This window comes from Amblyomma americanum, chromosome 1 (genome assembly GCF_052857255.1).
Source record: "Amblyomma americanum isolate KBUSLIRL-KWMA chromosome 1, ASM5285725v1, whole genome shotgun sequence".
Lineage (NCBI taxonomy): Eukaryota > Metazoa > Arthropoda > Arachnida > Ixodida > Ixodidae > Amblyomma > Amblyomma americanum.
The window spans coordinates 25,292,792-25,319,825 of NC_135497.1; positions in this window are offsets into that span (position 1 = coordinate 25,292,792).

Consider the following 27,034-nt stretch of genomic DNA (forward strand, 5'->3'; position numbering starts at 1 on the left):
GCGACACCGAATGATACCAGTCCGTAACCTCAGCTGCACGCGGACGGCTCGCGGAAGATGCGACCTTAGCGGTATTCGGACGCGTCCCCCGCACTCGCTGCCACAGCGCGTTCACGCGACAGTTATGCTCGCCGACGGAGTGCATTTATTTCCAATGTGGCTGAAGATAAAACGAGCGCCGGCGCTGCAGCTCGGCCGCTGCCAAGACGCCTCCTGGCGAGGGCTCGCAGCGCGCCGTGGGATGTGACGGCGGGAAGCAGGGGGGGGGGGGGGGGGGGGGGGGGGGGGGGGTGCGGCGCCGCAGTCTGTGCCGTGTCGTACCCCTGCGGTGCATTAAACGAGTAATAATACGCGCCGCGATACGGAGCTGTCGGATGGCGTTGAAGCCCGCGCCAGTGCTCGGGCCTCATTTCCGCTCCCACCCACGTGGTTAATTTCCAAAGCTGCCAATCACGCGCTCGTTGCCCGAGCCTACGTCAGCGCTGCTCCCGCCGCGGCTGTTCCTCGGAAGGCGGCGGTGAAAAGGGGATTTGGTTTTTTTTTTTTTTCTTCCTTCTTTTCGCGGTGCTTCCGCCGAGCGCCGTTTTGTGATTACCTGGAAGGAGAGAGCTTCGAGGGACGCTGCTGCTGCTTTTTGTGCTACACGGCCACGCATGAATAGCGCACCGCTTTTTTTTTTTTCCGCAGCCTCGCAGCGAACATGGTTGCCGGAGTTCGGCTGACAAGCAACTTTGGATTGTGTCACGGGGAATTACTCCCGAGTGAGACGCCTCGCGTGGAGAAAGGTGTGCGCTGCAGGTGAGTAGCGGTGCAGGTAACGACGAAGCCGCTTTTTTTTTTCCATTTGGTCTCGCGGTGCGTTGCAATTACGCATAAACGCGCAGGAAGCGGGGTTTGGTCACTTTTCTGGACTTAACCAGGAGCGTACAAGCCAGTCGGTGCGTGAAAGCAAAGAAATAAACTTATTTCTCTCTTTTATTTCTCGGTGCAAGCAATTATGGCAACCAAAAGGCCCAGTACGAAGGGCACGTTTGATCGCCTCTTCCAGCCGTCCGTGTGGGCACAGGTCCCTTTAAAAGTTTGTGAGCAAACCTCAAACCTTTCGCGCGTTTGCACGCACGAACACGCACACATTATTTTCAATATCTACTGATTGCAGACCTGGAGACAGGACAAGGTAGCTTTGACTGGTACCTGAGATGCAGATGCATTATATCCCTGAAGTATGCATCTAGACATCAATACAATCTCCCACATGTAATGACGGTGGGGCCGTTAGGATTATGAGATTAAAAACATACACAAGACACAGGCGAAAAACGTGTTTTCGACAGTGATACTCGCTTCTGTATCTTAGATGCCTTGGATGATTCCACAGAAATCTCTCCGCATACAGCACCGACCTGTGCAAGTTTCATTTACAGTTGTTCATTATTCTTTTTTTTTTCCTGTTTGTCAGACATGTTTTCAGTAGTTTATTCAATAACATAGTTTAAAAAAATATTTCGACTTCTGGAATAAATCTCCGCCTCCCCTAGTATATCTCTAGATTTATCCAGCAGTCGGAACACCCCCAAAATAATAAGGGCCCCCGTCAGCCTGAACGAAAGGTATTCAGATGGCTCCACTCTTTATGTACACTGCGCAGCACGCGATTACCCTCGCCACTGTGGCTCGACAAAATGTGGCTTTTTTTTACTAGTTACGTGCACTGGAGGGGTTGCTTTGCCCGCATGCTTTTCGAATGCGGATGTATTTTGGCACGATGTAGTCAAATTTTGTCGAGCCACAGCCCCAAGGATAATCGCGTTTTCGAAATTCTAAAAACTGATATGGCCGTTACTAACGACCGGCTGCAAACCTCTAATTGCAATCGGTTGCCTAGCTGTGAAATAGTTTAAAAAAATTAATTATCAAAAATTAGTTAACCATCTTATACCTAAGACAATTCACCGGCTTTCCGGTGTCCGCCAACACTGGTAATACAAGGGTGGAATTAGCCGGGCCAGTTGGTTCATACTAGTAATACTACGCCGCAAAACCCATATTTTTATTCAAAAAGCCTATTTTTGAAAATTAGTAAAAGAAATCCCTGAAACGCCTTATATATAGAGGTTTCCGAGAGCATACTAATATCCCTGTCACACGGACGCTGTAAAGGTTCTTTTAACTAATGTTCCATTACACCACTACTTCAAGGGAGTTCGTCCGTGCTACACGGTCGCGGAATGAGCTTCGGAAGAAGTGTTCAGCGCCCTCATCGGTGACAAGCTTTATTAAAATTGCAAACTTCGGTGCACATGAAAATACAAGTGTCCCATTTTTTCTTAGTAAACTATTTTTATAGCCATATTATGCTGAAGCAACGTAATTTTAACTGTCCGTCACTACTCGCTACAAACAAGAAACATGGCCGACATTGCGGCGTAGTTACCGTGGCGCTCGTATATTCGGAACGAGAGCATAGCGTGGTGAGACCGCCGCAAAACAAATGATCTCATATTTTATAACATGACTAATCTTACGAAGTGAATTTATGAACGTTTCTTTTCTCAATTTATTTATGCTGCTAACTCACTGGGAGAGAGAGTACTCCTTGAAGCCTCAAAGGACGAACTCGAGCTGCCTTGTTTCGAAGCTCCTTTGAGCTAGGTGTCCTTTGGCGCGTCCGTGTGGCAGCGCGCTTTCGCCCTTTAAGTAATGGAGCATTAGTTCAAAGTACCTTTACAGTGTCCGTGTGACAGGGGTATTAGGCGGGAGCCAACTGTGCACGGCAAATATCCACCCTGCTTTCGAGGAAATAAATTTGTTTTCAAGATATTGCCTCCTAATCGTTGGTTCTATATCGTTTGCGAGCGCTTCTTTATCTTTCCCTGTTTTTTTTTTTTTTACGACACCCGTATTTATTGCGTGCGCTGCAATAAGACGATCTTGCCGCTGCTATGCGCTGGGCTCGTTCTGCGCTGTCTTCTCTCGTTTTTTATTATTTCGCGCTGCTGTTCCCATCATGTAATTGTGCAGGTGGGCCAATCCACTACCTCCTCGCACACACACCAGTGCTGAGTATACATGCGCGCGCAAGCACAAGTCTCAGTTGCGCGCTCAGTAGCGCAGAATGAACATGCCGGCGTCTTCAAACAGGGGACCGCTTGTGACAAAGACAAACACAGGACAAAGAGACGTTGCAGCCACCTGCCGCGCATCCTGATTCATGAAAACAAAGAATGGAGCGGCAAAATATGCACACCACGCCTTTTTGTTTCTGCCTTTAGCTGGACAATGCCTCACGTCCAGCGTTCTCGGACAAAAATTTTGAATATTAAAAAATTGGTAAGATACTGGTATGGAAATATTCAAGGTAATGGTCCAGTCTTCTAATGTGTAACAAAATATTTCTTTTAGAGTGTTTCCATGGCACAAAGTCCTCGGATCAAAGTGTCGTTAGCGTAGATAGCGCATAATACAGTGACTCCGATGAGATGTCTTGTCGGCAGCCATGTTTTAACCTCTCGCTTCTAAATCGTCCCTTTCAATCCTGACCTAAAATTAAGGCTCCTGATAAAAACGAGCGTTGCAAGAAGTTTAAGATCCTCATTTGAGTGAAGACATCTCTTGGAATAAACGCTAGATATCCGTTTTTTTTTTTTTTGCGGTGTCTTGAGCTTCGTGAACTGGAAAACCAATATCGTCTAGAAGGCTCATTTTCGGAGAGAAATCTGGCTTATAACCCGGCTTTTACGAAGTAAGTTAGGTACAAGAATAGATTAACAAAAAAAGAAAGGCCTTAACCACCATGAATTGAGATCGTGTGCCTTTTACTTATCTTAATGAAGACCCGACAAACGCAGAAATGCGGCAAGCTTCCACCAACCGATGCGTAAGCGTTGCTTTTATAAAAGCTTTCTTTGCATTTGGGACCTAATATTGCTGCGCGAACTCTGCTTTTCTGAACGATCTCATTCAGGGCAGGAGGTGATGTTTTGTTCTCAGTGTTTTGTTCTTTTTTTCTTCAGGTGACTGGAGAGCGTACTCAGAGCACAAAAAAGCGCTCCTTTTTGGTCCTAGAGAGATCGAACATCACGAACTTCGTTATGTGGAGGCTCCTGGCGAAGTCTATAGGAATGTAATTCTACAAAGAATGGCTCACAAACGTATACAATAAGCTCCGACCTTTGTTAAAGGCACATGCGTTGAGAAGCTGTTTACTCGGACCACTTTAAAGTTGTTTCGCACCGAGATGGGCACCTACCTTTTTTTTTTTTCTTTTTATCGCGCACCTGGTTACTGCCACTTAGGAGAGAAATAAACGTGACCCCCCCCTCCCCGATATCTGCGAGCGTTTTCAAAGCTGCTCTATGAGCGAGGCTTTACAGCTCTCGTTGAGCGGGGACACAGGCCGCATAAAGCGGTGCGGGGTTTCTTTCGGAGGCCCACAAAGCCCTCCTCTTCCCGCGGGCTGGGATGCTCGGGAGCCGCGAGATGCGCTGTCCAGTGGCGACGCGGTCAGCGCAAACTCGGAGCGTACACACCGGCTGAATCTGATCACGTTGGTCACACCGGAAACATTCCAGTCGGGTCTCCGGCCCAGAGGCAGAGAACGAGAAAAACCTGGGGGAGTCCGAATTTCCCTCTCACCGGGGAGCTTATGAGGTCAGCGGGATTCCGCGCGGAGCGGGCGGAAAGAAAAGGTGTCTGCCTCCCCCGCTAATGTCCGGCTGCTGCTTGACACCCGGCGCCAGCGATAAGCGGCGGCGCGCGGCGGGAGCCGATAGCAGTGGCCGCCAATTTACTGTCACTCGCACCGGGACTCGTCAAGCTAGGCTCGTTTGCCGGACCGCGCTTCCTGGAGCTCCCCGCTCTTTGTGGGGGGTGCGCGCTTTTTTGACGCGAATCGCGGGCATTATTCGGGGCGTCCGAGCCCCGGGTCCGAGCGCCGATAAGCCCCCGCGGGGGGCGCGCCCCGAAGCCCTAAGTGGGTTTCTCGGATCCCCCAGTGCGGCGGCCGCCCGCTGGCTCCATTATTGCTGGGGCCCGCAATTTGTTGGCGCGCCCGCGTCAGCCGACGTCTCCGCCGCGCGGTTCTCCTCCGAAAAAAAGTCTCGCCGGCCGCGTCACGCTCAGCGCGCACTTCCTGCGCCGAGCTGTCGGAAGAGCCGTTCAGGTGGCTTGACAATTAAAAGCGACGCGTTTATCGCCCGCCACGCGTCACTTTTCATTTGGGGAAGGGGAGCGCGCCGGCGGAAGCCGCGCGCCGGGAGCCGAGAATGAATTAAGCGGAGATTAGAGTGGCCGACCGGCTTTTGTGCGCCGCCGGAGGAAGGCGAGGAGGAGGCGGGGAGGGGGAGGGAGAGCGGACGCGCGCCGCTTATCGAGTCCGCCGGCCGATAAGGCGCCTTTTGTGGGCCGGCCGGAATTAATAGCTCTATTACAGCGTCCAGCCCGTGTCATTGTCGAGGAGAAAGTCGCATATTGACTCCCGATAGGATTGAGCGTCCCGTTGCGGTCGCCCCCTCCATCCCCCGGCGGATTAAGCTGGCGGGGAGAGAGCAGAGCATATGCGCCGGCCGCGTCTCCTCCCGGCGCGGATTATCGCGCTGCCTGTCTGTCAGCGGGCTAATGGATTCCCGGCCAACGCCGCCGCGTCGCCGCCGACGTTGCGCCCCCGACTACAATCGCCGTGTGAAGAAGTCGGGGCGACTTTTGTCTCCGCGCGTGACGCCCTCGTCGGCGGGCACTCATTTGCATTCGGAGGGCTCCCGCGGACGTCGGCCTGTCACCCAGTGCGGTTGAACACTCCGCTCGTCTCCCGCCGGGCCACGTGGGAAAGCGAGTCGCCTGGCTCTTGACTCACCCATTGCAACTATATGACGCCCTGCGGTCCTCCCGGGTCTCTGTTTTTCAACCTCTATTGGCCGCCGCGGTGTGCGTCCGCGAGGGATTTCCTTTCGTCGCCTATTTGTACTGCGCCGAGTGCACGGCTCCCATGGCGTGGTGTTGCTGCCTGGTTAAGTACGTCGCCGCTAAATTTGTCGCGGTTTAGAGGCAACGCTTCTGCTCTAGAGCGTAAAAACTTGGCGCAGATTCGTGTGTGTTATTTGAATGTATCCCAATAGCACTCTGCATTACCCGCCGAGGACTAAGTGAACTTCGCGCTCTGATGTTGAACCCCAGATCGTGGGATCGAGTCCCTGTCTCATTTAGATGCAGGCCGAATGCAAAAACTCCAGTTTTGTGCGATGCAAGTGCAGGTCAGGTATACCTGTTTAGAAAATTTCAAGGTCCTTCCATTTGGTGTTGACACACAGAGTGCGATAAACTCAGCGAAATTTTTCCGTTGGTTCACCCCAGTGGATGACCTTACAGCTTGTGTTTTGCATCTCGGGCAGCTGGCTGTCTGATTTTGCTTTGAAACATATGCAGGAAAACACTGCTTCTGTAATACTGGGTCGATTTTAAATTCTTTCGCCCGCGAGAAAGAAAACTATTGACGTTAGCGCACTCTTCCTATATGTGGTATTATAGGGTTAAAAAAGCTAAACTGTCCTCTTCACCTTCAAGCTCACAGCCTTAATCTTGCCTTACAGTAGTGCCCGACCCTCGCATGACCAACACTCTCGGATAAAAATTTTGAAAATTGGAAAATTGTAAGACATTGTTCTGGCAATACTGAAGGTAATGGTCCAATCTTCTGATATGTAACAAAATCTTTCGAAATTTTTGTTGCTAATGTAACAAAGTGTTTCCATCGACCGCATCGAATAGTTAAGGCTGGCATAACCAATGGAGAACGCTTTTGACGATAGCGAAAACGTTAACAGAAAAAAAAATACATACAAGACTGTTGTCGGGTGATCTGCGGATATACTGATTGTTATCGTGAAATCTTACATTATATGAAAAAAAAACTGCGTTAATAAACATTTTCCTGCTCTAAAATGCGTTTGTCCAGAATTGTTGGGTATGGTGACAGTTCTTCTGGGGAACAAACTTTTTCAGTGTATATACGCTTCGTTAATATGGAAACTCACTGTCCGTTCAATGGACACGGTAAAAATGCACGGAGGCTATTGGGACCCAACTATTTTGGTCCCGTTAATATATATGGACAACGATGAGAAGAAAATCCCGAATATCTGTACGAGATATTCCGCCCCTTATATTTTGAGTGCAGGGCAACAGGGAAAGGAAATGCAAACGTGCAAACGCCGCAGTAATGGCCTTTTGGGTGCGCGTGGTTTCATGCTTTACAGTCGCAAGGTGCCTGGTCGACGCGCCGTACCATTCGCAGCATTGCAAAATGGGTGCGAAAGAAAGTGATCCCTGTGTGCTGCGTTGAAAACCACATTCAGCAGCTGCCAGCCTACTGTGTATACAGTGTTCTTGGGACGTGAGCAGTCGCAGTAGGCAATGCTATATCACACCAAAAGACGCCATCACGCGTGTCATGGACCGCTAGGCGCTCCAAACGTGCTTCACCTTATACCGCATCATTCTTGAGATAAAGGCGACCAGAATAATCCTCCTCGAGTCGCCAAGAGTGCCCGCTTTACACTTCACTGCCCGCTATACTATGCACAGAAGCAGTCTGTAATAATGAAGTCTTTCTTTCATTTTTTTTTTCATTTTTCTTCATGATTCGTTATTACGGACGACTCGCTTTATGGGCACTTTCGCTTGGGAACCAAATTGTCCATATTAACGAGGCACGACTGCATACTATATACGCGTATGCAAGTGCGTCAGAGAATCGTGCCTGTGTCCTGAAAGTGACGCTATATATGAGGTGCAATAAACAGATCGCGGTGACCGTCAGCCACGGTCTTTACGGTACTGAGTGTTGTAGCGGAGTGTACGAAAGCAAATCCTTATGATCCGCTCCCGAAGAGGACGATGGTCGGGTGACAGCCAGGAGATGCGTGAATCAATAAATTTTGAGTGCTTTGCTTTGAGGGCTGATGCGCGGCTAAGGGCTCAATTTGGCGCCGGTTTTTACCACGTTTTCAGGAATGACGTCATTAGAACGCAGTCAAAATTTCAGTATTGTATTTTGAGTGCAAAAAAGTTACTCACATCACAATCACCTAGTGAAAGCGTCAATTTAGAAGTGTCATTTTAAAAGGTACTTGCAATTTGTTTCCCTTTTCAGTACAGTTGATCCAGGGAAAGCACCACAGTATTGAAGAATAAGCGAAAGAGATGACTGATCGATGATGTCCGCTTTTTCTGAAAATCACATCATTTAAAAAAAAAAACTTCGCTCTTTCTTACTTCGACTTTCTTTTCTGCCATAAATACCTAACTATTAAGCACGATAAGTACCTTAGCCTGTTCCCCACAAAATTTTCGTCCAGGAGTCACCTTCAAGGTAAATTTGGGTGGTGCTGCATAAAAACGATAGCTGTCTTGTAAATCTGCAGCGTGGCCCAGAAATGCGAAATGGCAAAAGCGAATTCAAAGGCTTGGACAGCAGTATTTTCTTTTTATTGCCAGGCTTGTTTTTTTTTTTTCGTCCGTTAAAAGCCGTTGGTGCGCCTAGGCGGGGCATTTTACTTGGATGTGATGCTGCTCAGTAGGCATTAATTGCAATTTTCTTTCTTTTGCTGCTTTTGGACTATTGAGCGACTTTGTTCGTCTTCCGAATCTGGAGAAGCTAAAATAAGCTGACCAGTAATGAGAAGTCTTTAGGCAGCAATAAAGCCACGACCTTATGAAGAATGCAGTCTAGAAGCTTGTCTTTAAAGGTCACGTAATTCCTAACTGCTAGTCATCACCTTAGTTTCGTTTTCCAAACCAATGACGGGTCGCAAGGCTATAGGAGCGTGCACCGTTTTCGCTTACGTTTTCAATCTGCTTCTGTTACAGTCTTGATGAAATGTGCAAAGAGGCTATATATAGAAAGGGCAAAAACAAGCGGCGCTATGCCTTTCGGCAACGGCACTGCGCGTTGGAAACGATGTTTTGTTTTGGGGTACAGGCGGCGATTCCACGAGCACCGCTGTACGGGACAAAAAAAAAGATCATTTTATACACGTCTACTGTGGAGATCATGACCACACTCAGAAGCGAATTTTATTTTTAGTTTGTAAGTCTTGTATAACAAAACCCAGAAACGGGCTTTCTAGCTCAAAACGGTATTTGCTGCCCCGCATCTCCCTCACCCTCTTTTCTGTGTGCTGGTCGGGTATAGATAGAGCGTTGGGAGAATATATATAATACGATGCGCTCCGTTTTTGCACCGCTGTGATTTTGGTGAGCGAACGGCCCGGAGACTCACGGATTTCAGGCTGCCTATAGCAACCGCATTTTTGTAAAGTGTGAATCTGGCATTTTCTTCGTTGCTGCCGTCCCCCCCCTTCCCCCCTCTCCACATGGCAAGAGCAGACGAGATGACAGATATATCCTTGTCGTCTCTACACAGGGGCAGCGGGCACCCCTGTCTTCAGTGTTTTAGTGATTAAAGATAGTAAAAAAGAACCGATGTAATGATAAGAAGTAAAGCCAAGAACAAAAGAAAGAAAAAAAGGTTTTGTGCCCTTCCCGAAGTGACCACACGTTATCGTGAAAAAAGCAGAAGCTGATATCAAGATCCTTCTTTCTTTTTCAGGGCGTGAAAGACGCGGGTTCATTCCCGGCTGTGGCGGTCGGCAAAATGAAGAGGCCCATGCAGTGTGTGATGCCAGTGCACGTTGCAGAATCGAAATTACCCGGAGCCCTCCACTACTGCGTCCCTCAGAGCCTGAATCTCTTTGGAAAGTTAAAACACATAAGACCGAACCGAACACTATTTTCCAGAATGAACCATGAGCCAATGCATTTATAGGCAACGTCGCAGTGGGAACCGAATATTTTTCTTTTACCTCTGAAATTTAACTTTCCCTCATACAGGCATCCAGCTTTGCTGGACAAGGAGGGAAATTTGACACGGGGCTGCGCGTCACACATCTTTATTATCGTGCACTCGTCTCGTTCTGTCTGTCCCGGTCTGTGTGCGATAGCATCTGCAATAAATTCAGCAAACTTAAGAGAGAGCATATCGGCATACAGTGTGAAACTGTTACCTGCTGAATTTATATATATATATATATATATATATATATATATATATATATATATATATATATATATATATATATATATATATATATATGTGTGTGTGTGTGTGTGTGTGTGTGTGTGTGTGTGTGTGTGTGTGTGTGTGTGTGTGTGTGTGTGTGTGTGTGTGTGTGTGTGTGTGTGTGTGTGTGTGTGTGTGTGTGTGTGTGTGTGTGTGTGTGTGTGTGTGTGTGTGTGTGTGTTTCTGCTGGTTTATAATTTTCTCTAAGAGCCAAATTAATAAAAAATATTATTCTCCCATTCATCAGCACAACAAATTTAAAAAAAAACATTCCCCATTGATGCACTTTGGTTTCGGTGACCGTTGGCTTCCTTCATATGTTTGTCAAACGAGCCGCTCATTTCCTTTATCATGTGTGTGTATATATATATATATATATATATATATATATATATATATATATATATATATATATATATATATATATATATATATATATATATATATATATATATATATATATATATATATATATATATATATATATATATATATATATAGCGCCAGCCAGTGATATATACAGTGCCTGCCGGTGACGAACGCTCCGTGCGAACAGGCTTTGTCAATCCCCTATAGCTGACGGCTGCTCTGGCTTTCGCAACGGTGCAGTTTTGGCGTGACGTACGGTGGCGAGTTATTCTCGGAAAGAAGACGAAGTAATAATAATAATAATAATAATAATAATAATAATAATAATGATGATGATGATGATGATAATAACTGGTGCTAAGTGTGCACACTTGGCGAACTGCGCCTTGAGGAGGAAGAAAACCTGATAGCGAAAAGAGCACCGTGGCTCCGGGTTAATTTTCTTCACTCTGGCACCTTTCGCATTTTGAGGCCGTCCTAAGCGGGATTCGATGCCACAGCAGCCGAACGTCATAACCACTGAGCGGCTCTGACGGACGCTCTCGTGGGGGCGCTGCTGTGCGGCAACCACCGCGGCCATGGAGCGAAGGGCAATGCGCGTGCCACATCGGAAAGGCATTACAGAGGCCCAGGAAGCCGGACCCATTGAGCCCGTCAATGGACTCGTAAACTGGCCGCCGCTCATTGATTCCTAATGATTTCCCATCAGCGCCGCGCGGCTGCATTGTGCCGCCGCCGGGCGTGCATCGATCGGGGCGCGCTCTTTGTCGAGATGCGACAGTTCGTCCCGCGGCGGCCAACGGGTTCGCGGCGCCAATTTGTTGACCGGGTACACCGCCGCCGCGTATGCTAATAGCGGTCGCGACCCCGCGCGCACCGCCGCCGCGTGCGCCTCATATTTCACCTCGCGAGGGGGGGCGGCCGCCGATAAGACCCCTGGGATCGTCCATTACGCGCGCTCGGACTGTTTGCCCGGCCGCCGATAATTAAAGTGGCCGGCGACGATTGTTTGCGCAAGTGGCGCCCAATTCTCTCGCCCTGCGCTGGCCGAGAGAGCGCCGCGCTTGACCGCCGCCAGTCCAGGTGAGGAGCCGGCGGGTTCGTGCCGCACGCGCCGCCACGAGGGTCTCCGATGGAGCCAGATTGAATTGCGTGGTGGGGCCATGATCAGGCTCGGGATGGCGAGGCCCTCGCAGGGCAAACAAGCTACAGTTGGGGAACTCACTATCCATCTTACCTGTTTTTCATTGGCAGCGTACGACGGGTGACAGCTATACACACCGTGCGGAGAACAGGAGGCCGTTCTCTGGGATAAGACTGAAACGAATGTTGCTGCCTTTACAAAAAATTTTAGACAGTCTATAGACTGTCCATAGATTTCTGTCCATGAAGTCAATAGACAAACCCTAGAGAACAGTCTATAGGGAATACAAATCCTATAGGCAGTCTATAGGTCATCTATAGACTTATGGCCACACACTTTTAGTAGACTTTTGTCTATAGACAGCCTATAGACTATGAACAGACAAAAAGAGAGATCTATAGGAAGGCAATAGAGTCTATAAGAAGTATATAGACTGTCTACAGACAATTTTTATAAGGGCATCCGTAAATATTTCACTTCCTATACAGTGCCGCACTGTTGTGCCCTTTCTCAGCTCCCCTGTGAGGCAACCTCGCCTTTAAGCTCAAGTAAGAAATCGCCCCTTTCTTACGTCGAGTAATGGTAATAATAAAAAATAACTCAACAGGGAGCCTGGTGCACAGCTGTTAGCTCTATAAGGCCACCGTCCCTCATTCATTAACTGAAGGAAACGACTGATCAGCGCTAACAGACGGGACGGAAGCGGAGAACACAACCACATGCGCATGTGTTTGTGTTCTTCGCGTCCGTCCCGTCTGTTAGCGCTGATCAGTCGTTTCCTTCAACACGCACCAACCATCCAGACTAAGCCCTCTTCTTGAATTCATTAACTGCAGGTCAGTGACGGCTCATTGACTCTAGCTAATTCCGTCCTGAGCCGCTAGCCGCACCCACCACATATTCCCAACAAATCTCTCCACATCCGTTCGAAATCTTGTTAATTTCGACTCGCTTTAATTTCAAAGGCGCCTGCATGTCAGCGATTGTCCCCAAGTCACTAGCTGTAAACGTGCTTCTTTTCCCTTCTTGTAATCAGTTTTCGCCGAGACTCCAGGCGCATCATTTCTTTATTGCCTCTTCCAGTTCGATGTGGAAGCAAAAATAAATTTTATTATAGAGTCCTATTTGCACATATCTACGGCACTGCGATATCTAGGGCTCTCTCGAATTTCTCTCGGTTCTCTTTACAGTACACAATCGAGGTGTTGTAATCATCATCAGCCTGACTACACCCACTACATAGCAAAGGCCTCTCCCATATCTCACAAGTTAACCCTGTCCTGTGCTACCTGCGGCCACCCTATCCATGCAAACTTCCTCATCTCATCCGCCCACCTGACTCTCTGTCGTTTCCTGCTACCCTTGCCTTCTCGTGGAATCCACTCCTTTACCCTTAAGGACCAGCGGTTGTCTTGCCTTCGCATTACATGCCCTGCCCAAGCCCATTTCTTCCTCTTGATTTCAACTAGAATGTCATTAACCTGTGTTTTTTTCCTGACCCACTCTGCCCTCTTCCTGTCTCTTAACGTTACACCTATCATTTTCTTTTCCATGGCTCGCTGCGTTGTCCTCAATTTAAGTTCGAACCTTTTCGTTTGCTTCCACGTTTCTGCCCCGTAGGTGAGTAACTGTAAGGTACAGCTTATGTGTACTTTTCTCTTGAGGGATATTGGTAACCTGCCATTCATGATCTGAGAGAACCTGCCAAGTGCGCTCCACCCCATTCGTATTCTTCCAGTTATTTCCCTCCCATGATCCGGATCAGCGGTCACTACCTGTCCTAGACGTATTCCCTTACCATTTCCAACTATTCACTGCTTATTGTGAAGTTCTGTCCTCTTCTGAAAGTGCTGAACATTACTTTATCTTTCTACATATTAACTGTTAGACCCACCGTTTTACTTTGCTTGTCTGAGTCATTCAGAGTGATTCGCAATCCGTTCCCTGAGTTACTTACCAAGGTGATGTCATCAGCGAATTGCAGATTATTTAGGTATTCTTCATTAACTCTTATCCCCAACTGCTCCAGTCAAGTTCCCTGAATGCCTCCTGCAAAAACGCGGTGAACAGTGCCAGATAGATCGTATCTCCCTGCCCAACACCGTTCCTGGTCGGTATTTTATGACTTTCCCTGTGAATGACTAAATTGGCTGTGCAACCCTTACACGTATTTTTCAGAACCCTTAGATGAGCCTCTTCTACATTCTGGTTACGTAATGCCGGCATGACTGCTGAGGTTTCGCTGACTAAAATTTTTTCCCGTAATGTATGAAGGTTACACAGGCTCTGTCTTGGAAGTAAATAGACTGAATAAGTAAAACAGTTTACTTTACAATATCTTTGAAAACCTTTATAGTATTCCTTCTAACTAAGAACCTTGGGCATCGACTCAGCGGGCTCAGAGAGTTTCCCACTGTTTGCAGGTGTGTTGGAAGTCCTTTTCTAGGATCTCGCTGCGAGCCATCGGGCGCCTCCCGTGGCGTCGTATCGGTGTCCTTTCAACGAGCATTTCATCCTCGGAGGCGGGGAGAAAGAAGTTCCAGGGAGAGAGAGAGTGTCGGCTGGGGAACGTTGGTTTACTTTGTCCGTCCAAAAACTCCCCGACAACGAGTGACTTGTGCGATGGAGCTTTGTCGTGATAATGTCGCGATCTCTCGGCGCACGCGCAGGACTCGTTGTCTTAATCTCTGGAAGACTGACACGCACAAACTTTCATTTACCGTCGTCCCGAACAGGACAAATTTGTTATGGACGATTCCCTTGCAGTCATGGAACACGATCAAGGTGTATTTCACTTTGTGTTTTGACACGCGCGCCTTCCTTAATTGGACGAGGAGATTCAATGGTGTGTCACTCTGAGTTGTCTTTTTTTGTTTCTGGGCGATATTGCAACGCCCACGTTTCATCGCCAGCCGTTAACTCGCGTTAGAAAGTTTTGGTCACCGCTAACTCGTTGCAACAATTCGGCAGAAACGGTCATTCTCGTTTTCATTTGCACAGGGTCGAACATTTTCGGCATGAACTTCGCGCACACTTTGCGCCTTCGCGAATCCTCAGCGACAATTTCATGAACTCGCGTTTTCGGAATCTAACACTTCCGCAATCATACGGGCACTTAAACGCCGATCGCTGTTCACGTGCTCAATCAACATTCGCGTTCATAACCGTCGTCGACGGGCGTCTTCTCGGCCGGTTGTAAAGGCTTTGTTCCATGTGGACACTCGCGATCTGCGCATTGCATCATTGCCGCACGTTGTTCTGATCATGTCGAACGTTTAACGCAATGCGTCACCGCATGGTGCTATATTCCAGCGTTCGTTCTGGAATCGTTTTCTTTGCGCATCGATGAAGCAGGGGTACACTCTCAATGAGCACGTCCACTCGCTTCGCCTGTTTGAAGCCCTCGGAGCTCGTCGCATTGTGAAGCTGCAGGTTCGCCCACCTCCCCCCGATTCCAAATTAAGTGCACGCGCGCAACGACACGAATATAGTCTCCTCAATTTCAGAAGAGACCCTGCATATAGAAAGAGAGGGGTTATATTCTGCGCTCTTCTCTACCACCTGATTGATGGTGTAGATATGATCCTATGTCAAGGTAGCCTTTCCGAAAACCAGTCTGGTGCTTTCGTTGAGTGAAGTCTATGGTTGCTCTAATTAGATTAGCGACTACCTTAGCAAATACTTTGCTCTCAATGGACAGTAAGCTGATCCGTCTGTATTTTTTCAAGTTCTTGACGTCCCCTTTCTTGTGGATTAAGACTGAAGCAAAGAATCACGTAATTGCGCTGCGCTCGCTGTAAGCTGTAAACTTGTCTGGCACGTCAAGCTTTCAAGATGCCAGTAATGTTTCGGAAGCAGGAAATAGAAGGCAGTAATTATCATTAGCATCCTCCCAAGAGCGGACATGCGACAATAAAGCACACCAGCATTTTGCTTTCACACAATCCTCGTAGGTGAAGAAAACTTCGTCCAGGCGATGGGCTTGAAGAAGGGGCAATCGCCTGTTCTGGAGAGCCGCTCTAACAACTCGAATTGATAAACTAATTCGGCTGCGCTTGTGTGGGGGCTAATCTGTAATTACTCGCTTATTTGAAACCTATACTCAATCTAGGGGTGTTCCCACAAAAACGTTGAATAATGGATGTCTGAGACTTGGATTTTAACACGTGTGGACGCTAGAACGGTCATGCTCAGACACTTGCAAGTGACGGGAATGAAAAGACAGGCGCGGTCCACATTATTCCGGTGTCGCCGTTGGCCAGCCTGTATTATACCCCACGCACTCTGTCCTGTGCCGATTGCTTTCGTGGGTCGACCACATAAAGACCCATTATCGAAGGTCCGGCGTGCTAAAAGACGCGGGGACAGAGAGTCCGAGTGGTCCAAAAATAAAGTCCAGGGAGTCCCTTCGTTGGCCTCACTCTCACACCGGAGCGCAGTGTCGTGTCAGCGCGCCAATGCCAGGCGCCACTGCGAGGCGCGCCACAAAGGCGCGTGGGCCGGGCCCTCGGTTCTGGTCGGCGGAGTCCGCACTGTGCGCACTCGTTTATTAAGAGCGGGCCCCGCCATTGTGGCTGATGAAGCGTAGTGCGCGCCGCATTGTGCGCGAGCGCCGCGGCGCCGGCGCAGCGGCCGCCAATCCACGGGGGCGATGCTGCTGCGCTGGCCCCGTCTGCCGCGAGCATAATGGCGCGCCGCGGCGACACGGGCTGACGCGCGCTCCCGGGCGGCGGCTCTTTTTTCGGCCGACTGGCTCGGGCGCGCCGGAAGTCTTTCTCCGAACACGGCGAGGGCACAAAGTCGGCCCCGGGCTTTTCTTCTTCGTACGCGCTCACGCTGCTTGAGCGCCGCCGTTGTTGTTGGCGGCAGTGGTGGTGGTGGCGAAGCCTTTGCGGCACCCTCTTCGCATACACGCGGGAGTTTCAATTCGCAGCTTTATTTTCTCTTAGTTCTTTTTTTTCGCCGAAGATGATTTTTCTGTGGCGTAAGCAGCGTTCACTTACTTGGTCCACTGCTCACTTTCCGCTTTATACATGTACACACACACACACACACACACACACACACACACACACACACACACACACACACACACACACACACACACACACACACACACACACACACACACACACACACACACACACACACACACACACACACACACACACACACACACACACACACACACACACACACACACACACACACACACACACACACACACACACACACACACACACACACACACACACACACACACACACACATATATATATATAGTGTGTAATTCGATATCTCGGGAGACAGAGCAACAGTAATATGCACATTGAAAACTGCAAAGTATAAGAGCGAATTTCGGGAACTCGACCGATAACTCTGTCAGTGTACTGATAGATCAGGTCATTGACAGCAAAGGTGGAAACGTGGCTTCGGAGAGCATAGGTGTACAGAGACAACGGTTTTAAGTGAAAAAAATTATAATTAAGGCACTTAAGAAGAAACCAGCCCACAGATATTTTATATTGACTTTAGTGAGGCGTTTGATCAACCATAACGTACTTATAATATACCAAGTGTGGTGTCTATGGCGTAGCGCTTGGGTTTTAATAGAGTCCTACCATTCGCGTAGACCTCGGTAAGTGGATCTAAAATTGACGACCCAGCAAAGCAAAAGCATGAGCTTACGAGGCTAAACGGATGCTTTCGCACCTATACGCGGTTTAACTACAATAACTATACGCGGTTTAACTACCACTTTTTTGCTTCTTCTTAGAGAAATAAACATACAGATATATCACTAAGTGTTTGGTGCCTTACCAATGAGAAAGCTGAGCAGTACGCGCAAGCTGCGAAGTTTTCAGCTGTGACGCACACGCGTGGTCAATTTAAAATGTGAAAGGAGCGCGAATGGGCGAGATTTTTAGTGTGCAACGCTTGGATTGAATGGCTATTAGGCCTGTTAATTTTGAGTTGATATTTATCGAACTGTTGCAAGCATATATATATATATATATATATATATATATATATATATATATATATATATATATATATATATATATATATATATATATATATATATATATATATATATATATATATATATATATATATATATATATATATATATATATATATATATTTATATATATATATCAGCAGTGAATTTAACGGCTATATTTTCACGCCTCTTTGTCCGAAAATTTTTGTCGGTCCGTCCGTCTGTCCGTCCGACAGCACCATCAAAAAATGGCAATATCTAACTGTGCCACTATTGCTGCTAAGTGCAGACAAATGGGAGTTGATAGAAATAGATGCTTTAAAAAATGTTTTAGAGGTGGGCACGTCGCAACAACTACGTTCGCCCAAGCGACTGCTGCAGCATCAGATACCCCAGTGCCTCCCCGCCCTCTGGCTGTAAAAATAGCTGTAAATTTGTTTTTAGTTTTCGCGTTTGTCGCGCACCTTTCTCTGCTGATCGCCCCGCAGCAGTGTTCGTTTTTTTATTATTGTCTTGGTCCTGTGTCCTTGATAAAAGAACCTTATAAATATGGGTGGGCTTCCATTCGAAATAAACGTCAACAGTTTAGCTCTCCGTCGGGTTTAGTCTCCTAATTCTCGTGCTCTTTGTGCGCTGGTCCCTGTGGCTATGGAAAAACAACAGCTTTAGTCCATCAGCAAGTGTTGCTGTAAAAACGACTTGACGAAGCAGCGCTAAGCTAAAACTGGCCGCATTCTCGCCAAAAATTAAGTGCCTCCCGCCGACCCTCACAGCGCGGAAACGGCTCTTGCCGTTAAGACCTTGAAAACTTACAATTTTCAGCGTACACTGATGTACAGGCAGAATACGGGAAATTGTGATGAATGGGCGTCTCAGCTGCATCTGTGACGAACTTCTGCGCGCTCTTTTGAGGAGCTCTCTTCGTTTCGAAAAAATTGAGGGGAGCACTTAAGTCACCTTACGTGCATTAAGGCGAAAGCCTTTGTCGTCCTGTTGAGCTCTCTACCTCAACAAGATCACCTCTCGCTTCTCGAATTAGTTTCGGTTTCAAGTTACGACGTACTACACCTTCGTTTTATGCCTGTGTGTCGTTATATCCCTTTTCAAGTTACAACATACTACACATTCGTTATATGCGATGTGTTGGCTAGTCCGGTTTCAAGTAACGACATATTCCTTCTAAAACACACTCGTTTCGTTGGACTAGGTGACCGAGTGGTTAAGGCGATGGACTGCTAATCTATTGGGCTCTGCCCGCGTGGATTCGAATCCCATCCTCGTCGAAATTTCTCTTTCTCTCATTTTATTCGATTGACAGGTGGAACGGACACTTCTTGTACACGTTTCCTGCGACACGGCTTGCGCACACTGATGAGGCAAGAAAGGCTTTTGCCTTAATAGAGCGATATTTGGCGCCTTTTGCTTGGCGCTGTTATTACAACCCATGGCTCCGAACAGGTGAATCCATCTGCCGCACAAGCACAGCATCCATGCATGTACATACCTTAAGACCGTGTAGCTACGTAAACAAGACCTCTCGCACATGCACCCCTATGCCGATAGTCGGGTACAAATCAAGAACGAAGTGGCCAATGCCGCTCAAAGGAGGACCTTCCAGCCAATCACGTCGGCCGGTTGTTGTGGCGTCGCTGTTGATCCATTTCAACCGTGTTTAATTTCCTTGCACCAGAAAGCCCTCGCGGTGTCACGCTAGCACGACGTCATGACAGCCAGTCGGCGCCATTGGATGGAGGATGTCCTTTGAGTTGCATTCGCCGCTTCCGGTTCTTGAGTTCACTGATTATAAGGAAGCATTTCATTCAGTCTAAACCTCAGCAGTGATATTGCGGAATCAGGGTGCAAAAGAGGCATACGTGAAAGTGCTAGGAAATATCTATAGCGGCTACATAACCACCGTATATAGTCATCCGTGTACGGATAGTGATTAAATCCCAATCAGGAAGGCTGTCAGGCAAGGAAACACGACCTCACTGCGTGTTTGCAGGAGGTATTCCAGAACTGGAGTGGGAAGAGAATACCTCAATAATCTCGAATTTGCTGATGGCATTGCTTTGCTAAGTAACTAAGGGGACGAACTGCAAAGCATGATCGAGGACCTAGACTGGCAAAGCAAAACGGTGTGTCTAAAAATTAATATGAATAAATCAAAGTAATGTTCAATACAACAGTTTATGATAGGCAGTGATGCAGTGCAACTTGTCAGGGAAGAAATCTATGTAGGGAACCACTGACTCGAACCACAAGCTTGAAATAACTATGACTAATAACTAGGTGCTCGGCTTCTCAGAGTTTGTCAATATTAACTAGGTGAAAAGCTGGTACCATCCTCTAAACGAGTTTCTTAAAGAGTATACTTCATCCATCGCTGGAATTCCGGGAGGATGGGGTTTCGTATTTATCTTGGATAGCTTTGGGCCGCAAACGTGGATTCTTCGCGCAAATTATTTTACTGCTGCGTTTTTCATTTCTCTAATTAATTTAATCTAAATGTTAGGCTGGTACGAAAACTTTCGCGGCATTTCTTCGAGATTTGTCTCGAGAAGCACCGTGTTGCTGCGGCTGAATCCACGTTTCATGCTCAACGATAGCCAAGCCAAATACGAAACTAACCTTCCCAGCATTTCTGCGCCTCTCCACGTTGAATGAAGTACAGCGTCACCTGCTTTTCCTCTGGGTAATGCTAAGAAACTCTATACCCGGCTTATCTGGGGTGAAATGCGTGGCAAACGGGCCTGTGACCTTGTGTAGACGAACATAGCTTGTATCATGGCGCACTTTGGCCAAAGCTTTCCTTGTGCCATAAAAAAAAAATAATCATGACCGTTAAGAAACTATGAGAACAAAAATGGGGTAGTGGGCATTTGGCCGGATCTCTGAGATCACGAATGGCTGTTTATCAATATCCCTCTAGAGGAAAGTACATAACAGCTGCATCTTGCAGGTACTAACCGAAAGGGCAGAAACGTGGAGTCCATCGGAAAGGGTTCAACGCAGCGAGCTACGAAAAGGAAGATGATATATAGGTGCAACGTACGAGACAGGAAGAGGGCAGAGTGAGACAGGGAACAAACGCGGGTTAATGACATCCTAGTCGAAATCAAGAGGAAGAAGTGGGCTTGGGCAGGGCATGCAATGCGAAGGCAAGATAACCGCTGGTCCTTAAGGGTAACGGAGTGGATTCCAAGAGAAGGCAAGCGTAGCAGGGGGCGGCCGAAGGTTGTGTGGGCGGATGACATTAAGAAGTTTGCGGGGATACGGTGGCTGCAGCCGGCAGAGGACCTAGTTAATTGCCAAGATATGGGAGAGGTCTTTATCTTGCAGAGAACATGTATAGTTAGGCTGATTATGATGCTGATTATGAGACGCGGTATTCTTGGTTTGAAATGCGGGTCCATCAAATGTTTGGAAACCATGTCAATAAGTTAACGAACTCCAGAATCGACCCCTTCATTCATAAGCCTATTGCTTCACATTGCAGATTAATCTGATTTCGCGAATCAGAGTTAGCAAAAATTTATGTATAATAAAGGTCTTTGCTGGGTGTCTCATTGCCCCCTCCAATTTAAGTGAACATTAGGCATACAGTAAGGAATGACAACGGGAAGTTAGTGTTCTGAGAGGTCACATTGGTAACAAACTGTAGAAAACATTAGCGTCCCGAAACAAAATACGGTTCATGATATCAATAATACCCGCCAGTACGGGCAAGGATCTGTGTTGAATATCCTTCGGTTATACAGCCAGAACCATTTTGGAGAACGACAGCATCAGACAAGCTCTTTGTGCTGAGGCGTGATATATACTGTAAAGATCCTTCGTTTTCGGATGTTTTCAGGTGAAGTCCGATCTTCCCCGACTCTTGCACCCCGAAAAAAGTTTGTAAAGTTCGGGTTATTCCCGACTTCTAACCGCAAGAAATGTGTGGATATCCTGTACTTATTCCAGCGACGTCCTTTCAATTAAGTGAGACTCTTATAAACCTTTTTCAACGCATTATTCATTATGCGATAGAAACAAACTGCCAAAACTCAGGCATTGTTCTGACTCTTGCTGATGGGTGTCATTGTATCAAGTGCTACCCACCGATGTCCTGACCCAAGGCTCTTGTGCTTTTAAAATTGTCGCTGTGCTGTTGAAGGAATATTTTCGCGATGCACAAAGAGTGGCAAGTTTTGCACGGGCGCAGAAGTTTCACGCATGAAATGGAAATTCACGCACGGAAATAATCGTAATAAACGAGAAATAAACCTGATTTCGTAAAGCTTTTAGTGCAACCTGACATTTCCATGATGTTTATGAAAATAATGACCAATAGCACAGCATGTTGTAAACTATAGGAAGCGCAAAATGCCGGACGACGGACAGAGTAAGGGACACAAAAAACAGGTTCACGAGCGCTACTACCAACTGTTTATTCATGCTGTGGTACAGGGGTTATATAGGAACAGAATGTAGAGCATGCGCGTGGAAAAGGCACAGAAACCGCACATCAGTCATGCGCACAGGTTAACAAAAAAAAGAATCTAGAAAGGTACATTCCGATGAATAAACGTGTACAGACGTGTCACTGACACAACGATCGGACAGCTTTAGGATATAATAAGCCTCTAGAACGAGCCTAGCCTTATCATTCTAGGCAAGAGCACTAATGACACCCCTCAACCTCTACACTTCTGTAGGCTAAGATGAACTCTTGTCCCCACTTTCCAAGGCCTCTTGGTCTTTAGGAGGGCCGCAGGCGTTCCACTATGGGGCTCTAAAGCAAACCGTGTGGCCCGAAGTTGCACATGTGCACCTCTGCTTTGCAGCATGCTCTGAATTCGCCACATCACTGAATGGGCGGCAGTTTTCATTGTATTTATTTTCGGGCTTCTTTTTCTGTTTCCATGCAAAGAGGCGCCGGCGCGATATCGCAACCCAACTGCCAACTGCACCTGTAGCCCCTCAGGAAAATGAAGCTATTCGCGCAAAATTTCGCGCAGACGGCGTGCCTCTTCAAACCGAGACTAAAACGATATCTTTATTTTGAAGCGTTATAAAGGTGAAGTTCCGAACTCTGGGAGCCGGTAAAGACCGGGTGCCTGCAGAGCAGGGGAGACTTTACACGGCACAACCAATCCAGCAATACACTATACAGAGCGTGCTCCCCGGAAGAGGGGTTTGGGAGGCAGCTGTCACAGGCCTCTTCTGCTGTGCTCATAGTGCCGCGGACGCCGATATAAGTAACCGGAAAGGGGCATGTAATGCATACACCCCCCGATAGCTTCTGCCAGCACGTCAGTGACAAGACACTCGGAAACACTGCGTATCGGGTACTTTCGACCACGGGCGCTTGCCCTCCGTCTCGCAAATCGGAGTTCTGAACATCAGCCGGCATCGCGAAGCAAGGCGAGGGAAAACAAATGGCCACACGATTTTCAAAAACAAAGAAGCGAACTCGGAGATGCACGATGCTAAACCCCGTCCAAGGCAACGGGGAAAGTGAGAGGAGAAGGCGCATGCCAAGCCTGGCGAGCAGCGGTGACACTGCAGGTGGCGCATAATGTACCGTCGAAACAAGTACACCGCCCTTGGCAGCAGCAGCAGCAGCAGCAGCGCATCCGCCCAAGGCGCAGCGCTGTTTGCCCCCAGCGGGAGGGCCCTGCTCGGAGGCCACCGGGCCGCTGGCGCAGCGGGCCTCCGTAGAGCGTCTCCAGCGATGCGCCGGGGAGTGGTCGCCTCGGCAGATAGGTGCGCGGCCATCGCAAGGGTTGGCCCAGGTGGCTGCGCACCCCCGCGGGGCCCGTAAATTGCCGGCCGGGACAAAGTAGCGAGCGGCGGCGCGTTTACGAGCGCGCCTCCCGGCGGCTGAGTTACGGCGCTGACAGGGCGGCCCTAATTTAGACGTCGCGGGGCAGCAGCTGCTGCTCGGCAGCCACAGGTCGGCCGCATCGAGCGCCGGCTTCGACCGGCCCGCGCGCATTAGGTTAATTGCTCGCCGCGGGGCCTGATTGAAGGCAGCGACCGGACTGCGTGGACCGGCGGGACCGCGCGAAGCGGCGCTCCCGCGCGGACGCGCCTTTTGTCCGTCCGGAAATTGAAATTCGATCTGGCACCGACAATGGCCAACGGAATCAATTGATTTTGCCATAAGGAGCCGCGCGAGCGCCTTATCGGCGCCCGCCGGTGCTTCCCCTCCTCCTTCTCCGGGGAGGTGTGTATATACCTGCAATTGGCGTTCGTTAGGCTTGCGCAGGCGCGCTATCGGCCTGATAGATGGGTCGCGCACTTCAGCGGCGCCGCGGAGCTGCGCGCGCCAGAAGGTTTCAATTTTCTCTGCCATTACACGGACGCCTATTTTCTTGGCGGCCGCACAAAGGGCCGGACAATCTGGGCCGCCCATCTCGCCGATAGCTGGCTGAAAAACGGCACGCACCTTGGGCCCGCCAGGATTGGCTCTCTCGGCCCGGGGGCCGGGAGATGGAATTGAACCGATACGGCCGCCGCCGCCGCGCGCTCTCACAAAGGCGCCCCCGCTCCCGGGGCTCGATTAACGGGCCGCTCGCGCGCGCGCCCAGGTCGATCAGCCTTTCTCGCACGTCACTCGCTGCGCGCCACGCACACAATAAACGCGGGGCGCCCAGCCGGGCAACGCGGAGTGGACGCCGCACAATGCAGCCCGAATTGTGGTTGTATGCCGGCTGTCGAAATCCGGCAACCTTTGGGCGCGCTGTACGCGAGGGTATATGGCTCGCTTCTGGGCCGCGGCTTGTCACGATGGCGGCAGGAGGTGCCGCTGAACGCCGAGCGATGCGGCTGCACGTGCACAAACGACGCTCCATCGCCACTGGCCAATAAAAGCGAGAAAAAGTAGCCGGAGCGAGTGCGTGTCATTATGGGCTGCGAAGAGATCAGGTCTCGGATCTTGTGGTATGGAAATTTCACCACTTTTGTTATCACGCAGGCGTAATATCGCTCTTTCACCCAACTGGAGTGTTATAAGGACAAAAAGAGGGTCTGACCAGAGAGGACGTGCATGCGCAATCACACCTGCTCATGCATCGACAAAGGTTCTCGGTATCCTCCATTTCTGTTTTTTTTTTCTGTTTCTGTAAAACAGAGCGAAGCATACATCCATGATACGCACCCTTCTCTGTCATAGAAAGCGAGTTTGCCGCGAAGAGGGAAGCACAAAAAATGACAGAGTTGTCGGAATCTCGGTTTTTTATCCTCGTTGTTTTCCGCTTCAGCACACAGGCTGAGCAGCGATGTGATCTAAGTGCGAATGCTTCTGAAAATACGAGCCAGCGAATTATTGTCCCTCCGTCGTGCAGCATTGTGGAAAGTGCTCTGGTAACCACGCATCCCACGCTGTCATTGCGCATGTCGTGGCTAATATATAGGACTCCAGGTTTACTTATAAAAAAGGAGTGCTGCAATACATAAAGAGCACAGCTTTTGAGGCTGGGTGATCTCGTCGGGTGGATGTCTTGTTGAAACATATTTGTAAAAATTAATTTACTAAGTAACATTGCAAGAGCAAAACGGAGTCAAAGCAATTTTAGGACTGAAGTATGCCAAATAGCGTTGCAGAAATAAGAATTGTTCGTATTGGAGTTAAGTACCCTTGCACATTGCATTCTTTAGTCGACGCTCTGCGATTCTGCTGTACTAGTCGGGAACAATAGCGACCGTTCCGCGGAGTTGAAATTTGTGTCTCAACAGACTAATATGTGACAGAAAACTTCTCTTTGGCCAAATGTGAACTGTTTAAAAGTTGGCGGCACAACAACACCCCTGAGGCATGTATGAAAACTTGCTCAATTTATAAGATTTTTAAAAACTTTTATGAAGATTTTCTTTCTTGCCGCCGACATATGCCGTACACTCAGCAGTAACGGTCAGCCTTAGTAGGCGTGAGAATTAGATATAAACCACTGTCTTAGTTTTTGTTTCAGCCCAGCTGTCAAACGTTTCAATGAAATGGAATGTTCTGCGTAACGAGCTAAAATAACATCGCACTCGAAATAACGTAAACTACTACGAGATAGTTTCGAATTCCGCCTGCAATCGAATTTCGTCTTACTTTTTAGTGTGATGAGCGGATGGCTCGAAATTTCGTGTTCCGTTGGCCTGCCCTAGATTCCATTCGATGTCTATACTATAGATTCCAGCCACCCTGTTTAGATCGAGGATTGGTCCTCTATGAATGCTGGTAACGGCACTAAAAAGTCTTTCATGCATAGTATGAAATTAGAAAATGCAGTGAAGAGAGAGAAAAGAGCTTTATTGAAGAGCGGCATCTCAAGCTCTCAGAATATCCTGCGCATGGAGCACCAGAGCTCGCTGGTCGTCCAGCTGATCCGATGCAAGCCAGGTACTTCAGGTGGGGGAGGGGAAGGAGGGAGTTCGGGGGGCTACTGGGCACTACAAGAGACAGTGCTTCGGATTAGGATGAGAGGAAGTTGGGGCAGGAGAGGGCCAGACCGCATGCGAAAGAGTTGTACGTCTAGCTTATAGGCAGACAGTTTCAACAAAGCAAGGCAATCAACTCCCCTTCTCGGAAGTGCCGGCAAAGATGTCAACTTGAATACGGCCAACTCTTCGATTTCCTTCGAAACGATCCGCATGGGTTATTGACGCAACATGGTGCCGACTCTCCCGATTGAAAGTAATGTCAGCCAGCATAACTATAGCTATTTCATTTCGTGAGGGCAGAATGCACGCAGCGCTCCCTACTGAAGCTCATTTTCGATACGGGGGAAGGGTCCATTTAGTCGATGATGGGGAATAAAAAGAAGCTCTAGGCTGGTTATCGTTTCCCGCCAAGTTTGTTCACATCCTGCCGGCTCGTTTATTTATCATTCACTACTTCGCCGCCGCCTTCAGTAATGCGTTTCGCGATTGCGCGGGCCGCTATGACTGCGGGAGCTCTCGGGGCGACAGATGCGAATCGCGATGGGGAGGGGGGGTGAGCCGAGCGAAGGACCGCAGCCAAGCCGGCGCTCAGGCCCAAGGAGGAGATGCCGTGCGGCGCACGTGTCGGGTTTTTCTTGCTTCGCTGCTCCTTGTCGTGCGTCGGCGCCACGGGCGATGCGGCGCGGACACAGCAATGCACTCGAGCAAGTTTTTCCGAACGCCATTCCTCCAGGCCCCTCCCCGAGCAGGTCGTTAGCAGAAGCTGCGAGACGAGGGAAGGCGGCTTTCCCGCAGCGCCCAGAAGTTGCGAGGAGAAGCGGCACTTTGCCAATTAGCGGCGAGCGGAGCGCTGCGCTCGGCCGAGCCCCGGGCTCATTTATCGCTCGCAAGGCGAATTGGCGGCGGGGCCCGAGCTCTCCCTTCCCCCTCCGGCAAAAGGTGGAGGGGGCGAACCCCGGCCGGGGCGCAAAGGAGACGATAAAGG